The sequence below is a fragment of the Cetorhinus maximus genome, chromosome 30, assembly GCF_964194155.1.
Source record: "Cetorhinus maximus chromosome 30, sCetMax3.hap1.1, whole genome shotgun sequence".
Lineage (NCBI taxonomy): Eukaryota > Metazoa > Chordata > Chondrichthyes > Lamniformes > Cetorhinidae > Cetorhinus > Cetorhinus maximus.
Genome location: NC_135908.1, coordinates 24,432,951 through 24,457,284, shown reverse-complemented (window position 1 = coordinate 24,457,284; position 24,334 = coordinate 24,432,951). Strand labels below are relative to the sequence as shown.

Genomic DNA, 24,334 nt, shown 5'->3' with positions numbered 1-24,334 from the left:
GAAACAGGAACCAAGTGGATAGCACACAGAGAGCTACAAATACAACAGCAACCCCAAGAGAGTAACATAGAAAGAGCTCACATTCACAACGCCACTTTACAGAGCCTCCAGCCATCCCTAAGCACTTTCCAGCCAATTAAGTACTTTGTTTGAAGCCTAGTTACTCTTGTAAGGGCGGCAAACTCAGCAGCCAATTTGTGCACAGGAAGCTCCCGCAAACAGCAACAGTTAATAACCAGAAAACGGGTTTATCATTAAAATAAGCATTTTGAATAAGTGTTCAGCCTTCCATGAGTAACCAGATTTAAAACTACTGAAATGACCGACTACACAGCTCCATTTAATGGTTTCTTCGGTTACTTTAGTAAATTAAATATTTGCAGATATGAGGAGCTGTGCACTCGAGAAAGTAAGCACAGCTTGAAGATCCTTCCAGAACTAGGTCAATTGGCTGAAATCGCAATGTTAACCCAGGATGGCCCTGACCCAGGTGAACTGGGTCAATGTTAACCAAGGGTGGGGCCAGGTCCAGGTGAACTGGGTCAATGTTAACCAAGGGTGGGGCCAGGTCCAGGTGAACTGGGTCAATGTTAACCCAGGATGGCCCTGACCCAGGTGAACTGGGTCAATGTTAACCCAGGGTGGGGCCAGGTCCAGGTGAACTGGGTCAATGTTAACCAAGGGTGGGGCCAGGTCCAGGTGAACTGGGTCAATGTTAACCAAGGGTGGGGCCAGGTCCAGGTGAACTGGGTCAATGCTACAACAGAAACAGAAAATGCTGGAAAACCCCAGCAGGTCTGACAGTTTGTGTGGAGAGAGAAACAGAGTTGACGTGTCGGGTCTATGTGTTTCGGGTCAGAGCTCAGGCTGCTGGAAGGCCACAGTCATCCCCGACAGACTCTGCTGCCTGGGGTTCCAAGAAGGAACAGGCTGGATGAATGCCAGAGGCAATGGAATGAAGCCGTTAAGTTAGCATTAATTGCCCACTTAAGGTCCTCCATTGACAGTGGGGCAGGAAGGCTGTGAATGAGCCTTCCCACCCTGGATTTAACCCGAGTGGAGGCAGCGGGGGTGGGATCCCCAACCTCCATCTTCCCGCTCGATTAAATACGCCCCGTGCCAAACTCGCCTTGGAGGAGGTCGTTAATCTCCACCCAAGGATCCTGCTCCACAATCCCTCAGTTTTAAATCAGTCATCCTCGTATTCAAATTCTTCAATAGCCTCATCCCTCCCTACCTCTGTGACCCCCTCCAGCCCATACAACTCTCCCTGTATCTCTAACTTCCTCCAGCCCCTACACCCCATACAACCCTCCCGATATCTCCGTAACCTCCTCCAGCCCCTACAACCCTCCCTATCTCTGTAATCTCCTCCAGCCCCTACAACCCTCCCTATCTCTGTAATCTCCTCCAGCCCCTACAACCCTCCCTATCTCTGTAATCTCCTCCAGCCCCTACAACCCTCCCTATATCTCTGTAACTTCCTCCAGCCCCTACAACCCTCCCTATCTCTGTAACCTTCTGCAGCCCCTACACCCCTTCCTATCTCTGTAACTTCCTCCAGCCCCTACAACCTTCCCTATCTCTGTAACTTCCTCCAGCCCCTACAACCCTTCAAGATCTCTGCATTCCTCCAATTCTCTCTGACTGCGCACTCTCTCTCCCTTTGCCATTGTAGTCATCTTCAACTATCTATAGGCCCCAAGCATAGAGTAAATCTTGCCACCTCTCACTATCCCCCTTAAAACCTACTTTTTGGACTGGGCTGTTAGTCAGTTCCCCTAATATCTCCTTCTTTGGGTCAGTATCAACCTTTGGTCTGATCACTACCGTACAACCTTTTTCTTCCGTAAGGGTTTAAGAGTGCTATGTAACTCCAAGTTTCTCCTGTTATTTAGAACACTAATCCAGCAATCCCTTGCCTTCTACAATTTAATTGCTGAAAACATTCAGGCATTACCACAGTGAAGTATCAGTCACATGAAGTGCCAACCCTTGATCAAAAGCATTCTGAGCTTGGCTGGGAGCATTGCCATGTTGATGCTATGTTCAATCACAGAGCAAGGCAACTTGTTTCAGTTTCTAAATGATTGGCTTCAGTGTCAATCGGATTAGGCACTCAAGTTCTTGAGCTGCTAGTCTTTGCACAGTCAGTGAGTCATGGTGCAGGCTGCAGTAGGTAATGCTGGAGTTATTAACGCTGCAGTATAAATGTGCATGTAAAAGAAGTTTCGGGATTTTACCCCTTGCTCTTACAGCACCTGCCTCCACCCCTGCACTGGGCTAATGGACCAACTCTGAAATGATTAGTTTGACTGTTCTGCACCGCTCTGCAGGCTTGGAGGGGTGTTTTCTATGTTGAAGCTTAACCAGCTTACCCTCAGTATACCCAGTCTTTCCAATAGCAGGTTAAGCTGTGGCCCTGTCTACCTCTCAGACAGACATCAAAGATCCCAATAGGCACTATCGAGAGGAAGAGCTGCAATGTTCCCTCAGGCCCGCTGGATAATATTTCTCCCTCGGCCAATGTCACTGAAACAGATTATTTGACCATTATCACATGACTGTTTGTGGGATCTTGCTGTTCATGAATTGGCTGCCTGTTTTCTGCATTGCAACAGGGACTACCCTTCAGTAAAAGTGCTTCTTTAGCTGTGAAACACTTTGGGGCTCCAGAAGTTACTATAGAAATGCACGTCTTTCTTTGCTGCTGTTATAAGCTCCTTCATACTGCCAGGGTCCACCAGCTAAAACCTCTCACAAATTCAGAAGACAGTCATTGCAGAGGTATCTGCCAAGCCCATAATGGGATCTAACACGCACGCAACACCCATTAGCAGCCTCTTAACTCACATTCAGTTCCCCCACAAGAACATTACACAAGCCCTTCATATTTCACAAGTAAGAGATAAGCTGTTCGTTTACTGCTCCGCACTCAGTGCAGCACTCAGAGATTCGCTATCTCTTCCCCGGACACACCACAGGACCAGCTCCTGGGCAGGCCAGGAACTGAAACACTGTTAAACATGGAAATACTCTTGCTGCGGTTCAGAAAGGCTAAGGCAACAGAGGCAACAGGCTCAACATGGCAATCGTGCACTGAGCTCTTGCCAGCAACATAAAGCCCTCTGGTCGTATATTCTCCCTTTGGTAATACCCATTCCAATCAGCGCAAACCTATAGATAGGGGCCGGAATGGGATGGGGAATTTTAAAAAGTCACAGCAGAGTTAGACAGTCATCTCAGGATCATCATCGAGTTAACACTCACGACCCACCAACAGGCCATTTCAGTCCTGCCACTCCAGAGAGGAGGGCATGGCACAGGTACCATGCCCCTCATTTCCATGTCCTGCCACCTCCTGGCACCAGCAGAGGGCTGTGAGCTGCTGGTGCCCTGGTTTCTCAGCTGCAGTGAAATGAGGGGAGGAGAATGAGGGGTCAGACAGAATGTTTGAGTACACGCGGGGAGAGCGAGCGGGAAAGGAGAGTGCTGCGGAGTCAGACCTGTCAGTGCTCGCTGCAGAATATTTTTCCTGACTTACAGAGATGAAACATTCCATATTGATGGTGCAAATGGCACAGGAGAGAAAATCGTGACGAGAGTTTGATGCTTCTAGACTGCATTGATGATAAACCAAGTAGATGTGAGCGTTAACTGGATTGAAGAGTGTCCCCACAGTACTGACCACACAGTCTGATTGTTTGGAGGGAAAGAAAGAGAAAAACTTCCATTTATTTATATCAGGCCTTTCAAATTTCAAAATGTCACAGGATATTTTACAGCCAACCTAGTACCTTTGACGTGGAGTTGGCCAGTGCACTGGCGGGAACTAAGAACGGTTCCAGGGATGAGAAACTTCAGCTATGAGGAAAGATTGGAGAAGTTAGGACTGTTCTCCTTGGAGAGAAGGCGGCTAAGAGGAGATTTGTTAGAGGTGTTCAAAATCGTGAGGGGGCTGGACAGAATAGATAGGGAGAAACCGTTCCCATTCGTCAAGGGATCGAGAACCAGAGGGCGCAGATTTAAAGTGATTTACAAAAGAAGCAAACGTGATGTGAAAGTAAACTTTCTCACACGGCGAGCAGCTCGGGTCTGGAATGCACGGCCTGGAAGTGTGGTGGAGGCAGGTTCAATCGAGGCATTCAAGGGGGCATTGGATGAGTATTTGAATAGAAACAATGTGCAAGAGTACAGGAGAAATGGCAGGAGAATAGCACTGAGTCACGATGCTCATTCGGAGAGCTGGTGCAGACACGATGGGCCAAATGGCCTCCTTCTGCACTTCTGTGATTCTGTGACCCACTTCAGACTTGCACCATGGCATCTTTTATATCCAACTGAAGGGCAGGCGACACCTTGGTTTAAGGCCTCACCCAAAAGATGGCACCTCCAACACTGCAGCACTCCCCAAGTATTGCAACAGAGTGTCAGGCTGGGGTGCTCGAACCGACAACTTTCTGACTGAGGGAGGAGTGTTATACACTGAAGCCAGGACTGACACCAATCTGTTCAGCAAATTGGTGAGTATCAAACGGAGAATACAAAGACGGAGAGTAAGCATAAATGCAAGGCTGATGAGACTTTAATTATTTGAGAGAGAGAGAGCAATAACTGCATTAGAAACCAACCTACTCCAGTAGAATAACGCAACAGTAATTTTCACCAACGTACCCATAATATAAATATTATTTATGGATGTCTTTCGAAGCAGCTTTTGTTACAGATGTTGGACTTTATAAGATGGTTATGTAGTAAACCGTCTGCTTTAATTCAAGGTAAACTGGAGTAATTTGAAGAAGTTGGGAGGGGATTGTTGTTGGGATCTGCCCAGACACAAATCTTTGAGACCTGCTTATTATACAGACAGGAACTCAAACTGAAACTTACTTAAAGTCAACTGGAAGTGTTATCCCCTGGACACCAAGGAGGAGTGAGCTGACCTCACTGCTGCTGAGTCCGGCCGACTCCCCGGCCCCTCCGACTCCCCAGCCCCTCCGACTCCCCAGCCCGGCCGACTATCCCGGGGTCAGTCAGACAGTAGTAGTAGAGGGAGAACACCAAAAGCAGGTGTTGTTTTGACTGGCAGAAGAAATGGGAGTGCCTGATGAGAGTGGAATGCCTATTTGAGGAAACAAGGACTGTGCAGAGTTACAGGCCCTGTGAGGGTAGCCTGCAACTGGGAGTCTATTCGATTAGGTTCAGTGATGGGGACTTTGTTTAACAGGATTCACCCGTGGGGCAGGGAGGAGAGCTCCTAAAGCTGGGAGGTGCTTGGGATTTTTAAACACAAGACTATGGGCCTGAACTTGCGCGGAGTGGCAGACAGAGTAGGATTGCCACTCTGCTCCTAGTTACCTACGTGAAAATCCAGCCAATCCCAGCCTTGCGGCTCAGGCCAGGCAACAACTGTGTAGTGCAGCGCGCTCCTGAGACCTTCAGTCAAGAGCTGCAGGGGCAGAGGGAAGGAAGCCAAACCACCCTTTTTACAGCACTAGTTGCCACATAGCAGTTAAGTTTAAAGGTCCAGCCACTTTCAAGCCAGGGAGAATGTAGGTTTGTAAGGTAAGTGGCAGGATTGGAGAGAGGGGGGGGAGGGGTTTGCACGGTCATGGGGTATGTGGGGGGTGGTGTGGGGAGGGGCTGCGGGGGGGAGGGTCAGGTGGTGGTCCAGGGATGTGGTTAGTACTATAGTTACCCAGGGGTTAGAAGTGGTTTTAATTGTTCTAACTTTTCCTGGGTAACTATCACTGTAAGACAGACAGAACCACCCAAAGTCTGCGATTTAAAGATCGTACTTTCAGATGGTTCCCAGTGCCGGGCCAATGCCCAATGGAAGTTTGCTCTTCCCAGGCAATTGCCGGCAATCCTTACCTGGGGACTTCATGGCAGTGGGGGTTGGGGGGATGGGTCCCCACCACATCTTTGGGGTATGTACCTCCCAGTTACAACTCCCAGAAACTCGGGAGTTCCAGGCCATTACTCTGCTGAAAGTGCAGCGTAATATGTAAATGTGGGGTTTTTGGTTGTGGTAAGAAGAAATCTTTTTCTGTAGTTTAGTGTTTTAATTACCCACTAAATAGTGTTTAGTCAACAGGTCTCACAGCATCTGCGGAGAGGAAGATGGTTAATGTTTCGAGTCCATATGACTCTTCAACGGTTCTGAGATGAAGAGTCATACGGACTCGAAACGTTAACTGTGTTCCTCTCCGCAGATGCTGTCAGACCTGCTGAGTTTTTCCAGCTATTTTTGTTTTTGTTTCAGATTTCCAGCATCCGCAGTATTTTGCTTTTATCTTAGTGTTTAGTCAATGTTGATTTAGTGTGTTTGCTACAGTAAAAGTCTTAAAAGGTGAAATCTTGTCATGCGATCCTTTGATTTGGTCACGGAGAAATTCATCCCTCTTTTTAAATGTGATCGGTCTCTTTGGAGCCGTAACGCTTTAATGCAGCAACATCCTTGGCCCCTTGTTCAAACACAGGAATGAAATGAAAAGTGACGACAAAGTCAAAAAAAAAGGAAACAAATTCATTTCAACAATTGTATCCAATCGGCAATGCAGCCTCGATCTCCTCCTTTCACCAATCATTCCAGCCCTATTGGTGAATCCCAATGCTTCCGCAAACTTCTAAAACTTCCAAAGGTAGTCCTGTGCTTCATATCCATGCCAACTCAACAGACAAACTTTGGTCCAAAGCTGGCTGCTTTAAAATCTTATTGCACATGACAAAGATATAAATTCATCCTTTGTAATTTGGTGTCGGACTGTGCAACTGCCATCTCCAGAGATCGGACATCAGCACTAATGCTGGTCAGTGATTGAAATACTTCACCAATGGACCAAGGACTGGGACTGATATTCTCGCAGGGAGATTTTCTAGTGCTGTTGGGGTGGGTTTAAACTAGCTTGTCAGGGGGCTGGGAACCTGAGGGGTGGCCCAAATTGGAAGAAAGTAAAGTTGGTAACAGGAAGTAGTAGTGAGACTAGAAGGCAGGAGAAACAAAGCAGGGCATTGAGTATGCTTTGAATACAGAATTACATAAAAAAGACAAAGTTAAGGGCACTCTACCTGAATGCACGCAGCATTTGCAATAAGGTAGATGATCTAAAGGCACAAATAGAGGTAAATGGGTGTGATATAATTGCCATTACGGAAATATTTAGGAAGGGCAGACAAGGGGATGGAGGTGGAGTTATGCTGATAATAAGGGATGGGATCAGTGCATTAGTAAGGGAGGATCTCAGATTGGAAGAACAATGTGTGGAATCTGTTTGGGTGGAGCTAAGAAACAGCAAAGGGCAGCAGACATTGGTTGGAGTTGTTTCTAGGCCACCAAACAGTAACGGTAATGTGGGGGGTGGTATTAATCAGGAGATGAGAGAAGCATGTAGCACGGGAAATACAGTCATCATGGGTGACTTCAATCTGCATATAGACTGGGTAAACCAAATGAGCACTAATGCTGTGGAAGACGAGTTTCTGGAGTGTGTTGAGGATGGTTTTCTAGAGCAGCATGTTGAGGTACTGACTACAGGACAGGCTATTTTAGATCTAGTATTGTGTAATGAGAAAGGGCTAATTAATAATCTTTTTGCTAGATTGCATTCATATTCTATTCTTCCTTTCTTTACCAGTTTCTTGATCTTCCTTTGCTTTATACTAAAAATCTCCCAATCCTCAGGTTTACTAGTACTTCTGGTAACTTTATAAGCCTTTTCTTTTAATCTTATACAATCCTTAATTCCTTTGTCAGCCACGGTTGACGGTTCTGTTGAAGGGTCGTGAGGACTCGAAACGTCAACTCTTTTCTTCTCCGCCGATGCTGCCAGACCTGCTGAGTTTTTCCAGGTAATTCTGTTTTTGTTTTGGATTTCCAGCATCCGCAGTAGTTTTTTGTAATTAATAATCTTGTTGTAAAAGAACCTTTAGGGATGAGTGACCACAATATGATAGAATTTTACATTATGTTTGAACGTGAGGTAGTTCACTCTGAAGCAAGTGCGTTAAAGTTGAATAAAGGAAATTATTAAGGCATGGGGGATAAATTGGCTGAGGTGGATTAGGAAAATACATTAAAAGGTATGACTGTACATAGGCAATAGATAGTCTTCAAAGAACTATTCCACAGCTTACAGCATCTATTATACATTCCTTCAAAAACCCAGAAAAACTCAGTCAACCGTGGCTGACAAAGGAATTAAAGGATTGTATAAGATTAAAAGAAAAGGCTTATAAAGTTGCCAGAAGTAGTAGTAAACCTGAGGATTGGGAGATTTTTAGTATATAGCAAAGGAAGATCAAGAAACTGGTAAAGAAAGGGAGAATAGAATATTAATGCAATCTAGCAAAAAACATAAAAATGGACTGTAAAAGCTTCTGTAGGTCTGTAAAAGGGAGTGTTTGGCTGAAACAAATGTGGGTCCATTACAGACAGAGTCAGGAGAATTTATAATGGGGAACAGAGAAATGGCAGTGAAGCTAAATGATTACTGTTTTCACTGAAGATGATACAGGAAATTTCCCAGATTTAGAGATCCAAGGGAGTAGGGAGAATGAGGAGTTGAAGGAAATCAGTATAAGAAAGAAGATTGTATTGGAGAAAGTAATGGGACTGAAAGTTGATAAGTCCCCAGCTCCTGATATTCTACATCCCAGAGTGTTGAAAGAGGTTGCCATAGAGATAATGGATGCACTGGTGATCATTTTCCAAAATTCTATAGATTCTGGAATGTTTCCTGAAGATTGGAAGGTAGCAAATGTCACCCCACTATTTAAGAAAGGAAGAAGAGAGAAAACAGGGAACTACAGACCTGTTAGCCTTACAGCAGTAGTAGGGAAAATGCTAGAATCTATTATAAAGGATGTGATAAATGGACACTTGGATAATGATGATCTGATTGGGCACAGTCAGCATGGATTTGCGAACGGGAAATCATGTTTGATGAACTTGTTGCAGTTTTTTGAGGATGTTACTAACAGAATCGATAAAGGGGAGTCGATGGATGTAGTAGACTTGGATTTTCAGAAGGTTTTTGATAAAATCTCCCACAGGAGGTTGGTTAGCAAAATAAAAGCACATGGGATAGGAGGTAATATATTGGCATGGATTAAGGATTGATTAACAGGCAGAAAACAGGGAGCAGGAATAAATGGGTCATTCTCACATTGTCGGGCTGTGACTAGTGGGGTCCCACAAGGATCAGTACTTGGGCCCCAGCTGTTCACAATCTATCTCAATGATTTGGATGTGGGGACCAAATGTAATATTTCCAAGTTCACAGATGATACAAAGCTGGGCGGGAATGTGTGTTGTGAGGAGGATGGAAAGCGGCTACAGAAGGATTTGGACAAGTTTAGTGAGTGGGCAAGAACATGGCAGATGGAATATACTGGCAAAAACGTGAGGTTATCCACTTTCGTAGAAGGAACAGGTGTGCAGAGTATTTCCTAAATGGTAAGAGATTAGAAAGTGTAGATGTACAAAGGGACCTGGGTGTCCTTGTCCATAAGTCACTGGAAGCTAACATGCAGGTACAGCAGGGAATTAGGAAGCTAATGGGATGTTAGCCTTTATCACAAGAGGATTTGAGTACAGGAGCAGTGAAGTCTTGCTCCAGTTGTATAGAAGCTTGGTTAGTCCGCACCTGAAGTACTGTGAGCAGTTTTGGTCCCCTTACCTCAGAAAGAATATTATTGCCATAGAGCGAGTGCTACGAAGGTTCACCAGACTTGTTCCTGGGATGGCGGGACTGTCTTATGAAGAGAGACTGGGGAGACTGGGCCTGTATTCTCTAGAGTTGCAAAGAATGAGAGGTGATCTCATTGAAACCAACAAAATATTTAAAGGTATAGACGGGGTAGATGCAGGTAAGATATTTCCCCTGGTTGGGGAGTCTAGAACCAGAGCGCACAATTTCAAAATAAGAGGGAAGCCACTTAGGACCGAGATGAGGAGAAATCTCTTTACTCAGAGGGTTGTGAATCTTTGAAATTCTCTACCCCAGATGCTGTGGAAGCTCAGTCATTGAGTGTTTAAGTAGAGATTGACAGGTTTCTGATTAACAATAACGTAAAGGGTTATGGGCATAGTGCGGGTAAAAGGCATTGAAGTGTTGAAGCCATGATCGCATTGAATAGCAGAGAAGGCTCAATGGGCTGAATGGCCTTTTCCTGTTCCTATATTCCTATTTCCTCAACACAAGAGTATGAGGAGAAAAAGAGAGCACACCCGAAAGAAACAAATGGACAGAAAGAAGGGAGGAATAATGGGAATGAAAGAAAAGGAAAAACGGAAAAAGAAAGAATGATCGAAAGGAAAAAGAACTGTTTTACTCCAGGGAAATGCAGCAGCCAATCAGCGCACAGCAAACTCGCACAAACAGCAATGTGATTAATGACCAGAGAATGTGTTTTAGTGATGTTGACGAGGGATAAATATCAACTCCCTTGGCTCTTCTCCAAAGAATGCAATGTCATTTTCTACACCCACCGGAGAGGTCAGACAGGGTTTGGTTTAACCTCCTACAACAGTGCAGCCCTCACCACCACACTGGAGTATCGGCACAGATTAAACACTGACAACTCTCCACTGAGGCCAACTCATCAATTAATATAAATAAAAACACAAAGAGCTGGAAAACCACAGCAGGTCTGGCAGCATCTGTGGGGAGAGAAACAGAGTTAATGTTTCGAGTCCGTATGACTCTTCCTCAGAGCTAAAGAGAAGTGGAAATGTGATGGATTTTATACTGTTTAAGAGGAGGTGGAGCAGGTGGAATGAGATAGAAGGTCAGGGATAGGTGACAGCTAAGGAGAGATTGACAAAGATGTCATGGACACAAGACCAAGAGAGTGTTAAAGAGTAAAGGTGCTGATAGTGGCATAAAGGTCAGATAGCAGAATGTTCCTATTAATACTTGCTATTAACACCTTCTGCTACCTCTCTTTAGCTCTGAAGAAGAGTCATATGGACTCGAAACATTAATTCTGTTTCTCTCTCCACAGACGCTGCCAGACCTGAGTTTTTCCAGTATTTTCTGTTTTTATTTCAGATTTCCAGCATCCACAGTATTTTGCTTTCATCAATTAATTGCTTCCATTCCTCAAAGTTAGAAAGTTGTGGATTCAGGTCCTACTGCCTATCTCCATAAACCCATCCCCGCACCCACACACCTGAGGTGTTCATATAACATAGTAAAATATTCCAAAGCACTTCACAGGAACACCATCAACAAAACGCAACACTGAATCATATGATGAGATATTAGGGCAGATTAGAGAGTGTCTTATAGGAGGAGAGAGAGGCAGTGAGTCAGAGAGGTTTAGGGAGGGAATTCCAGAGTTTGGGACCAAGGCAGCTGAAGGCCTGAGAGCCGATGATGGAACTATTAAAACTGGAGATGTTCAAGAGGCCTGGACTGGAGGAGTGCAGAGATCTGAGGGTCGGAGGGACTGGAGGAGGTTGCAGAGAGAGTGTGGGGTGAGGCCATGGGAGGTTTTGAAAAAAAAGGATGAAAATTTTAAAATTGAGGAATTGCTTAACTGGGAGACAATGTAGAGTGGGATATATGTATATACAGGCTGGGATAAATATACAGGGTGCGATAGATATATAGGGTACGATAGATATATATGATTATATCACACACACACACACACACACACACACACACACAAACGCACGAGTGGGATTGACAGAATCACTCCAAGGCGAGCAAAATAAAGTGGATGAGCCACATGGTCTCCTTCTTAATCACAAATTATTCTCTGACTGTATGTAGATGAGAAATGTAAAGGGGCCAGAAATAGCTCCTTCAGGGACACCAGAGAAGTGGATGGGGGTGGGGGTGGGAGCAGGAAGAGAAGCCACTAATTCTCTGGCTATGATTAGACAGATAAGAATGGAAGCAGGTGAGAGCGGGTCCCACCCAGCTGGACAACAATGGAGAGGATCTGGAGAGGATGCTGTGATCACCCATGTCAAAGGCTTCAGGGTCGAGGGGGAGGAGGGGGGAAAGTTTACCTTTGTCAGAGTCACTGAGGATGTCATTAGTCTATCAGTACTGTAGCAAGGCTGGAAATCTGATTGGAGGGATTCAAACATGAGCACAGATTAGGGAGGCAAAAACCCATTCAATGATGTTGAAGAGTAAGGGCAGGTTGGAGGTGGGGTGATAGTCGGAGGACTCGAGGGTTGTTTTTTTGAGAAGATGGGTGATGATGGCAGGTTTAAAGGGAGAGAGAGGCAGGAGAGAGAACCATTAACAATATCAGCTAACATGGAAGCCAGGTCTCACACACAAGACGAAGAGAGGGAATGAGAGGAGGTAAGAGAGAAAGAGAAAGATGTGAGCTCAGGACTTGGACACGAGGGAACCTCACAGGTAGTTAAGCCTGCACGTGCTCACACACCACACTCAGCCGCAGAATCACATCATTCTCAGCGGTAATTTGTGAAACCACTGAACATCACGCCGAAGTTTTAAACCGTTGACTACAGATGTTAGTGGATATTCAGGGGCTGAACTAAACACACTACATATTTTTTTAAAAAATAAAAATTGTCTCCCAGAAGCCAGCAGAGAGAACAAAATGAGTGTGAGCAGGATTGTGTGTGTTACCTGGAACAGTTCATTCGTCCTTTCTGAAATAGAACCAATAACAGAACCGCACAGATAAAAAACAGGTCCCAAAATGAAAAATAATACATCAGATTCACAACTGTCAGCAACTTCAAAGGGAGGGAGTGAAATCAGCTCTTCCAGAAAAAATAATAAAAGTTGTAGGTGTTTGAAGCTCGAAAGAAAACAGCTCCGAAAGGAAGAGACTATTATTGAACCGCACCCATTCCACAAACTCTCAGCGCCAGAGCGCCAATTGCATTTCAGAAACAAATTTACCAACGACGGTGAATCCTCAAGACAGCTCAAGTTCAAAAACTAAGACACACCATGTTTCCAGACTTAATATCACAGGGAGCCGCTGCCTTGCACGGCTGGTGGTCATGTTATAGGGCAAGAGAGCTCCAAATTTCTTTTGCCAGTTTGCCACCTACCCCCAGCTGCAGCTAGTGCCCACAGCTCCAACAAAGCCATGACCCTAAAAATGGGCTTTAATTACAACAGGTTTTCCAGCTTGACTATTACAATGGCCCAGGTTCCCAGTGACCATAAGTCACGGAAAAATAAGAATTTTAAATGCAGGTTTTTTAAACTCAGGGCTTCTTGAATATTTTCAGACTATCCCATGATGGTCCCCCTACCCTACACCTCCCCCCTTGCCCCACGCACACTGCACCTACCCTTCCCCCGCAACCCACCCGCCCTCCCCTCCCCGATGTCCTTCAATTCCTTATCACTCCAGAAACGCAACCAGTAACCACTTGACTCCACGACTAATATGTGTTTCCATAACTCTTATCCAGCCACTTTGCTGTCTACTTCTCTTCTTTCTAAACATTCTAATATTTTAGCCAGTCATACAAATGTCTTGCAGATGATTAGCTGATATTCTACACTTGAAAGGCTATGATTCAGTGAGTAGTGCTCTCGCCTGAGCTAGACGGCTATGGGTTCAAGTCCCACTCCAGGACTTGAACACAAAAATCAAGGCTGCCAATCGAGTGCTGAGGGGGTGCTACATTGCTGGAGGTACCTTATTTAATGGGGAAAGGCCAAAGTCTGAGGGCCACCAGCCAAAGTACACCAAGGGGCTGGAACTCAGGGAAAGCCCCTTGGGCTATAAGCACCAGATGTTTGACATGATATGAATATTGTAAATATAACCTGGAAGTATAAGTTTAATGAGGCACAGCAGAGTGCAACAAACTGCACTGAAAGAAACTGAGTTGTATTGTACTTCCTGCAATGTCAGATTTGAACTATGTACTGTACTTTAACAACATTTTGTGAATAAAGTACATATTTCGAAAAAAAAATCTATATTTGGACAACAGCAAATCATAACGGAAGAGATAAAGTACCAATCGCAAAATAGAAGGAAGGAATCAAAGAAAAATAAAGTTCAAAACACAAGCCAAAAATGGGATGAAAATGGAGAAAAGGGGCCAATCAAATAATTTTTCGAGAAAGGGGTACTTTGTTTTAAATCTGAAAATTAATTCACATCAGATTGGTCCCTTATTTTCCTCATCAAAATCTTCAATTCTGTCACCTCAATAACCCCTCTTCAACAGCAAGAACAATGAAACCTACTCGATTTTTCCTCACTGTTACACAGGATCATTGACAGTTCTTCGTTAGATAGTTGGAGACTATTGGGAGGAGGAAGGGAGGTAACCAGATCTTGAGAGGATGAGCCCGGTGGACTGAATGACTTGTCCTGCCTGCACTTACTCAGGTGATCATTGTACTCTCTCTGAAGTGGGTCAGCATTCCTGTGGCTCAGTTCATAGCACCCTCGCCTTTGAATCAGAGGGTTGTGGGTTCATGTCCCACTCCCGGAAAACCAAGAACTGTGATTGTACTCGAAAGAGTTGCAATCTGTGACTGTTGATAACTCGAAAGAGTTTCCTCTTGAACAGATGATGTTCCCCTTGCAATCAGGTGGCCAGAAGAGTACGCAGTAATCAAAATGGGGTCTGACCAATACCCAATGCAACCACTGTATGAACTCCATTTATTGGTGCCCTCTCCCTCTGATGGAACCCTGAATATGACATTCTGCTCTTAAATCGAAGCCAAACAGTAAGTGAACAGGATTGCAGATTTATGTGCTGTAACATCCAGATTTTCTTACTGAACAATGCACAGTTCTCCTTTGGCTCATTTCTCCCAGACAAAGTATTTTATACTCAACCTCATCAAACCTTCTCTGCCATTCAATAAGATCACGGCTGAATGCCTGCATCAATTCCATATTCCTGTCGATTCCCATATTCCTCAATATCCTAGTGCCCAAAAATCTACCAATCTGGGTCTTGAATATATTCTTGAATGAGTATCCCTGGCTCTCGATGGGAGAGAATCCCAAAGAGTCATAGCCTGAAAGAAGAAAATACTCCTTCAAAATGTCATCCCCTTAGTCTCAGTCTGTAACCCCCTAGTTCTAGACTGTCCAGCTCGGGAGGGGACGATGGGAAACAGCCTCACAGCATCTACCCTGCTCTCTCTGAAATCACCTTTCATTATTTTAAACTCCAGAAATCTTAGGCCCATTCTACTCAACCTCTCCTCAGAGGACAGGCTCCTTATCCCGGGAATCAGTATAATGAACACTTATTATGCCCCCTCTAACTCAGGGACATCTTCCCTTAAGTACGGAGCCCAAAACTATACACAATACTACAGATGTGGTCTCTTTAAAGCTCTATATAATTGTTGCAAGGCCAATTCCCAGATCAAATCAAAAGAAATCTAACCTGGTGCCAGAGGCAAATTATGTCCAGGCTGGAACCTTGGCTCTCGCCTCAGAGTAAGAAGATCATAGGTTCAGGTTCCAACGCAGAGGTTTGAGCATTGACCCTAGGCTGACACTCCAATGCAGCACTGAGGGAGTCCTGCACTGTCAGAGGGCTGTGTTTCATTTGAGCATTAAACCTTCTCAGGTGGGTGTAAATAGTTCTCAGCTAAAAAATACACCCTCTCTTCTTCAAACAGTTACTTCGAATCACATATCCATTTGGGAGGGACTCATCCAAAGACAGCACCTCCGACAGGATGGCACAGGAGTATCGGCCTAGATTTCCAGCTCTAGTCTGGAGTGGGACTTGAATACAAGACTTTGTGACTCAAGGGCATGAGCCAAGCTATCAGCCTGGAGCTAATTTGTCCATGGGACCAGGTCAGGTTGTTTGATCTGAAATAAAGTCAGCACAAAGAAGGCTTTGTTCTTGTCAGGGCTTCCCAAACTGTGGATCCCGACCCCCAGTCGGGGTCAGCAGATGAAATTTTGGGATTGTGCGCTCCGAGGTAGTGATGGTTGCCATGGAGCTCGGACTGAAAGCTCCAACTGTGAGGCTCCTCTAAATCCTGGTGCTTTTTCTGTTGGTGGGCACGGCCTAATGGACAGAGGCCTGATGGACAGGGGCCTAATGGACAGGGGCCTGATGGACAGAGGCCTGATGGACAGGGGCCTGATGGACAGAGGCCTGATGGACAGGGGCCTGATGGACAGAGGCCTGATGGACAGGGGCCCGATGGACAGAGGCCTGATGGACAGAGGCCCGATGGACAGGGGCCCGATGGACAGAGGCCCGATGGACAGAGGCCTGATGGACAGAGGCCTGATGGACAGAGGCCTGATGGACAGACGCCTGATGGACAGAGGCCTGATGGACAGAGGCCTGATGGACAGGGGCCTGATGGACAGGGGCCCGATGGACAGAGGCCTGATGGACAGAGGCCCGATGGACCGAGGCCTGATGGACAGGGGCCTGATGGACAGGGGCCTGATGGATAGAGGCCTGATGGACAGAGGCCCGATGGACCGAGGCCTGATGGACAGGGGCCTGATGGACAGGGGCCTGGTGGACAGAGGCCTGGTGGACAGAGGCCTGATGGACAGGGGCCTGATGGACAGAGGCCTGATGGACAGACGCCTGATGGACAGGGGCCTGATGGACAGGGGCCTGATGGACAGGGGCCTGATGGACAGACGCCTGATGGACAGACGCCTGATGGACAGACGCCTGATGGACAGACGCCTGATGGACAGACGCCTGATGGACAGAGGCCTGATGGACAGGGGCCTGATGGACAGAGGCCTGATGGACAGAGGCCTGATTGCTGCTGCTGCTCCAAAAAAAGCCTGTGAACAGGTCAGTGTTTTTGTTTTAAGAAAACCCTGCGGTTTAAACAATTCCCACCAGGGCAAACTACTCCCGTACCCACCTACCGTGCCCCCACAGCTCAGCAGCTAGTCCACCACTACCCCCCTCCCCCATTCAGGAGCTAAACACCCCCCACCCTCGCTCAGGAGCTAACCACCCCCCACCATCGCTCAGGAGCTAAACATCACCCACCCCCCCTCCCCCACTCAAGGACTAAACACCACCCACCCCTCCACCCTCCCCACCTCAGGGGCTAACCACCACACTGTGCCCCCCAACTCAGCAGTTGAATCTATCCTTGCCCCCCGTCTGTCAGGGTCCCATTTCAAAGAAGATTTTTAAGGCCCTTATAAACGAGTCTGCTGCATTCCCTATGGATCTGACATCTTCCACTTCGGTAAATTTTAATTAAACCGGGTTTCCACATACCCTCTAACCTCTACGTTCAGGACAGCCCTCTGTACCTACAGCCCTCAAACCGATTTGGCACTCTCCAGTCTTATCTATTTGGTAACACAGAGTGTTCTGGAAACAAAGTGGTTGGTTGTGTTGCCAACATACCTCAACGACCTTCATATCACTGGATAAAGAAAGAGGTGGAATTTGTAAAGGGAGCTTAATTTCAGGCTTTTTATCCAAAAATCACATTTCAGAAACAGCTAGAATGAGGCAATCACAAGACATGGTGGGTTTCCCTACAGATGAATTATTTTGGCTGTAATTATATGAACTGCAATTTTCTGTATTCAACAACAACAACTTGTATTTATATAGCACCTTTTTAGATATTAAACTTCTCAAGGCATTATAAAACCAAGTATGACACCGATGACCAAAAGTTTGATCAAAGAGTTATGTTTTAAGGAATATCTTAAAGGAGGAAAGTGAGGTAGAGAGGGGGTGATGTGTAGGGGGGGGGGGGGGGAATTCCAGAACTTAGGGCAACTGTAGGAACAACCACCAAAGGTGCAGCAATTAAAATCAAGGATGCTCAAAAGGCCAGAATTGGAGGCGTGCAGGTAACTCAGAGGGACTGGAAGAGGTTACAGAGTTGGGGAGGGATTAGGCCATGGAGGGGTTTGAAAACAAGGATGAGAATTTTAAAAGGTGTTTCTTGACTGGAAACCAATGTAGGTCAGTGAGTATAGGAGTGATGGGTGAATGGGGTTTCATGTGAGTATTGGATGTCTTCCAATTCCTACATAACACTGCAGTTAAATTTACTGCAGGAAGGTATTACTGATGGTCTAAAATCTTGGAGAATCACTATTAATACTGCAAACAACAGCAGAACCAACATAATAAGAGATATGATCTTGAAGTAACACCACATGCCTGGCCCTCCCTCGAGTCCAGTTCTGACATATCTGCAGTTTAGAATTCTTTCTATTATCAACTGATTCCCCAAGATTGAAATCAAATTAACACCACAACTCAGAAACCAAATAATATACATTTTGCAAACCAATATTTCTGAACGGGGACACCAAGATTACATCTCACTGACAAGCTCTGACCTAGTGATTTATAATTCACAATCGTGCGCTCTGCATTCAGCCTAGCCAGAATATACATTAAGGAATCAAGAAAAGAATTCCACACTTCAAGGTCAACCCCATATGAAATTCTACAAAACTGTACTAGAGCCATGTTTTCTCTGTCTCACACACAGGAATACCTTGGCTTTTCTCTCTCTCTCTCACACACACAGGAATACCATGGCTTTTCTCTCTCTCTCTCTCTCTCTCTCACACACACACAGGAATACCATGGCTTTTCTCCCTCTCTCTCTCACACACACAGGAAAACCATGGCTTTTCTCTCTCTCTCACACACACAGGAATACCATGGCTTTTCTCTCTCTCTCTCTCTCTCACACACAGGAAAACCATGGCTTTTCTCTCTCTCTCTCTCTCACACAGGAAAACCATGGCTTTTCTCTCTCTCTCTCTCTCTCACACACAGGAAAACCATGGCTTTTCTCTCTCTCTCTCTCACACACAGGAAAACCATGGCTTTTCTCTCTCTCTCTCTCTCACACAGGAAAACCATGGCTTTTCTCTCTCTCTCTCTCTCTCACAGGAATACCATGGCTTTCCTCTGTCTCTCTCTCACACAGGAATACCATGGCTTTTCTCTCTCTCTCTCACACACAGGAAAACCATGGCTCTTCTCTCTCTCTCTCACACACACAGGAAAACCATGGCTTTTCTCTCTCTCTCACACACACAGGAAAACCATGGCTCTTCTCTCTCTCTCTCACACACACAGGAATACCATGGCTTTTCTCTCTCTCACACACACAGGAAAACCATGGCTTTTCTCTCTCTCTCTCACACACACAGGAAAACCATGGCTTTTCTCTCTCTCTCACACACACACACAGGAATACCATGGCTTTTCTCTCTCTCTCTCTCTCGCACACAGGAAAACCATGGCTTTTCTCTCTCTCTCTCTCTCACACAGGAATACCATGGCTTTTCTCTCTCTCTCTCACACACACAGGAAAACCATGGCTTTTCTCTCTCTCTCACACACACACAGGAATACCATGGCTTTTCTCTCTCTCTCTCTCACACACAGGAAAACCATGGCTTTTCTCTCTCTCTCTCACACAGGAAAACCATGGCTTTTCTCTCTCTCTCTCTCTCACACAGGAATACCATGGCTTTTCTCTCTCTCTCTCACACACAGGAATACCATGGCTTTTCTCTCTCTCTCACACACACACAGGAATACCATGGCTTTTCTCTCTCTCTCTCTCTCACACACAGGAATACCATGGCTTTTCTCTCTCTCTCTCTCACACAGGAAAACCATGGCTTTTCTCTCTCTCTCTCTCACACACAGGAATACCATGGCTTTTCTCTCTCTCTCTCACACACAGGAATACCATGGCTTTTCTCTCTCTCTCTCTCACACAGGAAAACCATGGCTTTTCTCTCTCTCTCTCTCACACACAGGAAAACCATGGCTTTTCTCTCTCTCTCACACACACAGGAAAACCATGGCTTTTCTCTCTCTCACACACACACACAGGAAAACCATGGCTTTTCTCTCTCTCTCACACACACAGGAAAACCATGGCTTTTCTCTCTCTCTCTCTCACACACAGGAATACCATGGCTTTTCTCTCTCTCTCTCTCACACACAGGAAAACCATGGCTTTTCTCTCTCTCACACACACACAGGAATACCATGGCTTTTCTCTCTCTCTCACACACACACAGGAAAACCATGGCTTTTCTCTCTCTCTCACACACACAGGAATACCATGGCTTTTCTCTCACACACACACACAGGAATACCATGGCTTTTCTCTCACACACACACACAGGAATACCATGGCTTTTCTCTCTCTCTCTCTCACACACAGGAAAACCATGGCTTTTCTCTCTCTCTCTCACACACAGGAAAACCATGGCTTTTCTCTCTCTCTCACACACAGGAAAACCATGGCTTTCCTCTCTCTCTCTCTCTCCCTCTCACACACACAGGAATACCATGGCTTTTCTCTCTCCAACACACACACACACAGGAATACCAACGCTTTCCTCTCTCTCACACACATAGGAAAACCATCACTTTTCTCAGACACACACACACACAAATACACACACACACATACACACACACATACAAATACCACGGTTTCACACGCAGAGGGGTATTCCATGGTTTCGCACACACAGCAACAACAACTTTATTTGTATAGTGATTCTAACAGAGTAAAATGTCGCAGGGCAATTCTCAGGGGCATTATCAAACAAAATTTGACATGAAGTCACATTAGGAGATATTAGGGCAGGTTTCGAGGAACATCTTAAAGAAGGAAAGAGAGGCAGAGAACTTCACAAGGGCATTCCATGGTTTTGGGTTGAGGCAGATGACGGTGCTTTGGGATGTCCGGAGGTCATAAACGGTGCTATCGAAATGCAGGTCATTATTTTTTATTGTATATAATGTAAAGAAGCAGAATGAGTCAGATTTTTGCTGCAGGTTGATTGATCCTTAGATGAAGCCTTGGCTTTTCTCTCTCTCTCACACACAGTGAAAGAAAACTGTTATATAAGAAAGGCAGAATCACTTCTGAAAACGAACAGCTGAGGTGAAGGTTTCAGTTACTCACTGAGGGAGATGAAATGGAACTGGATAGCCCCTAAACACAACTCGAGCTAAACCACCAGCACACTGTGAAGTGTATTCATAATCCACAAGGGCAGAGGGGAAGGGCAAAAATTGATAGGGGGTGGGTGAATGAGGAGGATGAGAGAGATGGGGGGATGAGGAGGATGACTGAATAGGAGGGAGTCAGGAGGAGGAGGTAGAACTGCCTGCAGTCTAAGAGTAACACCAGGGGAGATGCATCGATAACTATTTGTGGATTACTAAAGTAAACCCAAGCAGTGGTTACAGTGCAGGCACCATATTTCCCGAAGTTATACTGCTTTCTCTTCAAGGGAAAGCAGCACATCCATCCTGCTGCTATTCTGGTCCCTCCGACCCCCCTCCATCTGTGTAATCTTCTCCTGCCCTCTACCCAATATCACCTGTAATCTTTGTTGTGTGTTCGTGCTGCAGATGCTGTGACAATTGGGAATCTGCTCCAGTTGTGATTGAGGGCAGTTGATTCTAACTGGGGAGAGGTGAGGGCACAGTTCCCAGCTGTGTGGGCAAACTGTGTGGAAGGGGAAAGCAGTCAACACTTACATTACCCTGAGCTTTATGGATAAACCTGTGTTGAAGACAAATAGCTCCAGCTTCTTCCTTTGCCAGACAGACGTTCACTGGATTAACATTGATTCATTTAAGTGCATGGGGCTTTTAAATTGTTTCACTTGATGTTCACCCAGGGTAACTTAAAGAGCCCAACTGTGCTCAGCCTGTAATGCCAATGCAGCTTTAAGGGAACAGTGCCTGACCTTCTGGGAACTCTCTATTCCCCCAAGTATTACCCATTGTATCCACTCTTAGCAGCCGTGCCTTCAGCCAATTAGACCCTCAGCTCTGGAATTCCCCTCAATAACCCTACCCCCCTCTCTCTCCTCCTTCAGATGCAACTTAAAACCTAGCTCTATGAACACTTCTCCTAATATCTCTCTCTTCTGTTGTGTGTCAGTTTTTACCTGATTAAGCTCTTGTGAAGCACCTTGGGTAGTCTTACTATGTCAAGGGCAATATATAAATGCAAGCGGTTATTATGAGTCCCAATCTTAAGACCACAAGCACCACTGCAGCGCTGCACAGCAGAAACTTGCTAAGTTCCTTAGGCAGCACCTTCCAAACCCATGACCACTACCATCTAGAAGGACAAGGGCAGCAGATACATGGGAACATCATCACCTGCAAGTTCCCCTCCAAGCCGCCCACCATCCTGACTTGGAAATATATCACCGTTCCAGTCAAAATCCTGGAACTCCCTCTCTAACAGCACTGTGGGTGTACCTACACCACATGGACTGCAGCGGGTGGTTCTCAAGCACCACCTTCTCAAGGCCAATTAGGGATGGGCCAAGTTCCATGAAAGAGTTTTTTTTTAATCTGCATCATGCAGCAGGAATAATCAGGAGTATAAAGTCAATCTCATCTTGACCAGACAGCTTGACACCAGCTGCAGTAAAACGGCAATCACTCCAAACCGTTTTCTCACACCAGCTGCAAAACCGGGTTTTGCCACAGTATTAGGGATGGGCAATAAACGTCGGTCTAGCCAGCGACACCCACATCCCATGAATGAATTAAAAATTCATATTGGGAATTGAGAGTCCAACTGGATTATTCGATTGTCCATCATGAGTTCCAACCCCAGTAACAATCTTGTGGCACAATTGCAGAAACTATTTGACAATCAGTACAGCTACTCTCCCTCCCTCTCCATCCCCCTGTTACAGGGACAGTAGGGGGCAGCTGGGTGGGATGTCGGGTGTTCTGTTATACCTTCAGCCTTTTTAGTAAGAGCATTCTGATTTACATCTCAAACACAGAGATGGACCCACGCCCTCCAGTGAGGAAGGATTTGTTCTTCAATGAGTTTTCTACTGCTTATGACATACTTTTCCACTTCTGGTTGAACATGAAGGAGTCCAAGGTGAACATGGCAGTAATGGAAGCGATTGGCCGGATCTCCTACCTGCTCCCCAATGACAAAGTGAAGAATGAACTCCCCATACTAATTCCAACCGTTCTATCCATGTATCAAAAAACATCGAGCGATCTTTCCATCACTAAGGGTCTGTGTGGTATACTGCATAATAGCATGGAAAGGGACAGTAAAATGCTGGTGATCCATCTGGAACTTCTACTCATCATTTTACAGAGCTGTAGCTTCTGTATAACCTACACGCTCAGTTGGCCAGATTGTCCAGTAGCAGGGCATCGAACGGCCATGCCAAATTAGTTAGACTTGATCCTGCATCCCCAAACATGGAGTTGCTGAAAGTGCAAACTAATAACGTTGCAGTGAGAAACTGGGCAAGACCTTCTTAACCAATCAGATTGAAGAATCATGAAATTAACATTGCAATGACTGAAAATTAGAGCGGAGGAATTCAAACCAGATATAGAAAGAGAAATAAAGAGAAGGAAAGGAAGATTAGATTGAGAGAGAGGAGGTATTGAAAGAGAAAGTTAAAACAAATTAAATTTAACATTTTAAAATTCACCAATTAAAACTAGAAGGGATGAGACTCCAAACATCAAATTGTTAATTTTCAGTCCCAGAGAGGTTAACTGGCAGTAATTATCACCCTGCTAAAAGAGTACATAGGCTTGATGCAACTTGACTTAACTCGCTGTAAGGCTGATCTGTATCGACTGTGGAAATACAGCAACGTCATGTGGTTCATGTCAACAGTGAGACAAACAGTGAGCGACAGTTTTTGCAAAGCTAACCTTGGGCAAACGCATTTCTGACAAAAAACGTTTGGATGTTCATGTTTAATCACGGATCTGCCCCTCACCTGAAGTTGCCGTGCTATCTGCCCATACATAGCGGTGAGTGCCATGACCCTCATTGCTGTTTGTGAGGGGAAATTCTGGGTCATTGTTTCAAAGGAAAAGCATGAGGGTGAGGGCTCACTCCCCAACCCACTTGACCACAGGGTCCAAGTACATGAAGGAACCAGCCAGGCCCAAGAGCGGAAATCGCCATTTTTTTCAAGCCTTGATTCCCCAGAATAAATCAGCATTTTCCTTCTGCTTTTCAAGCTCCTTCAGTTTTAAGCACAAGTGATCAGTTTTGAGCATTGAGACCCCCAGGGGATCTGGGATTTCGAGGCTCCGTGAACTAAAATTCCTGAAATGTAGCAATTTTCTAACTTTAATCTACTTTCTACAATGAACACACTAATTCCTAACATTGTCTTAGGACATTAGGACCGGGGATCCCTGGTGCTGAACTGGCATTGGCAGGGTGCCCCCAGGAGTGAGAGAGATCATTCACCCGGGAGGGGGTCCCGGGAGTGAGAGACATCATTCACCGGGGGTCCCCGGGAGTGAGAGACATCATTCACAGGGGGTCCCCGGGAGTGAGAGAGATCATTC

At 45.6% G+C, this 24,334-nt stretch overlaps 1 protein-coding gene across 3 annotated transcripts in view; it reads right to left on the bottom strand.

Annotated features, from left to right (window-relative positions):
- The window catches only part of LOC144670145 (talin-2), a 345,177-nt gene that overhangs the window by 319,919 nt on the left and 924 nt on the right, over nucleotides 1-24,334 (bottom strand). The gene's annotated exons all lie outside the window — the stretch shown is intronic.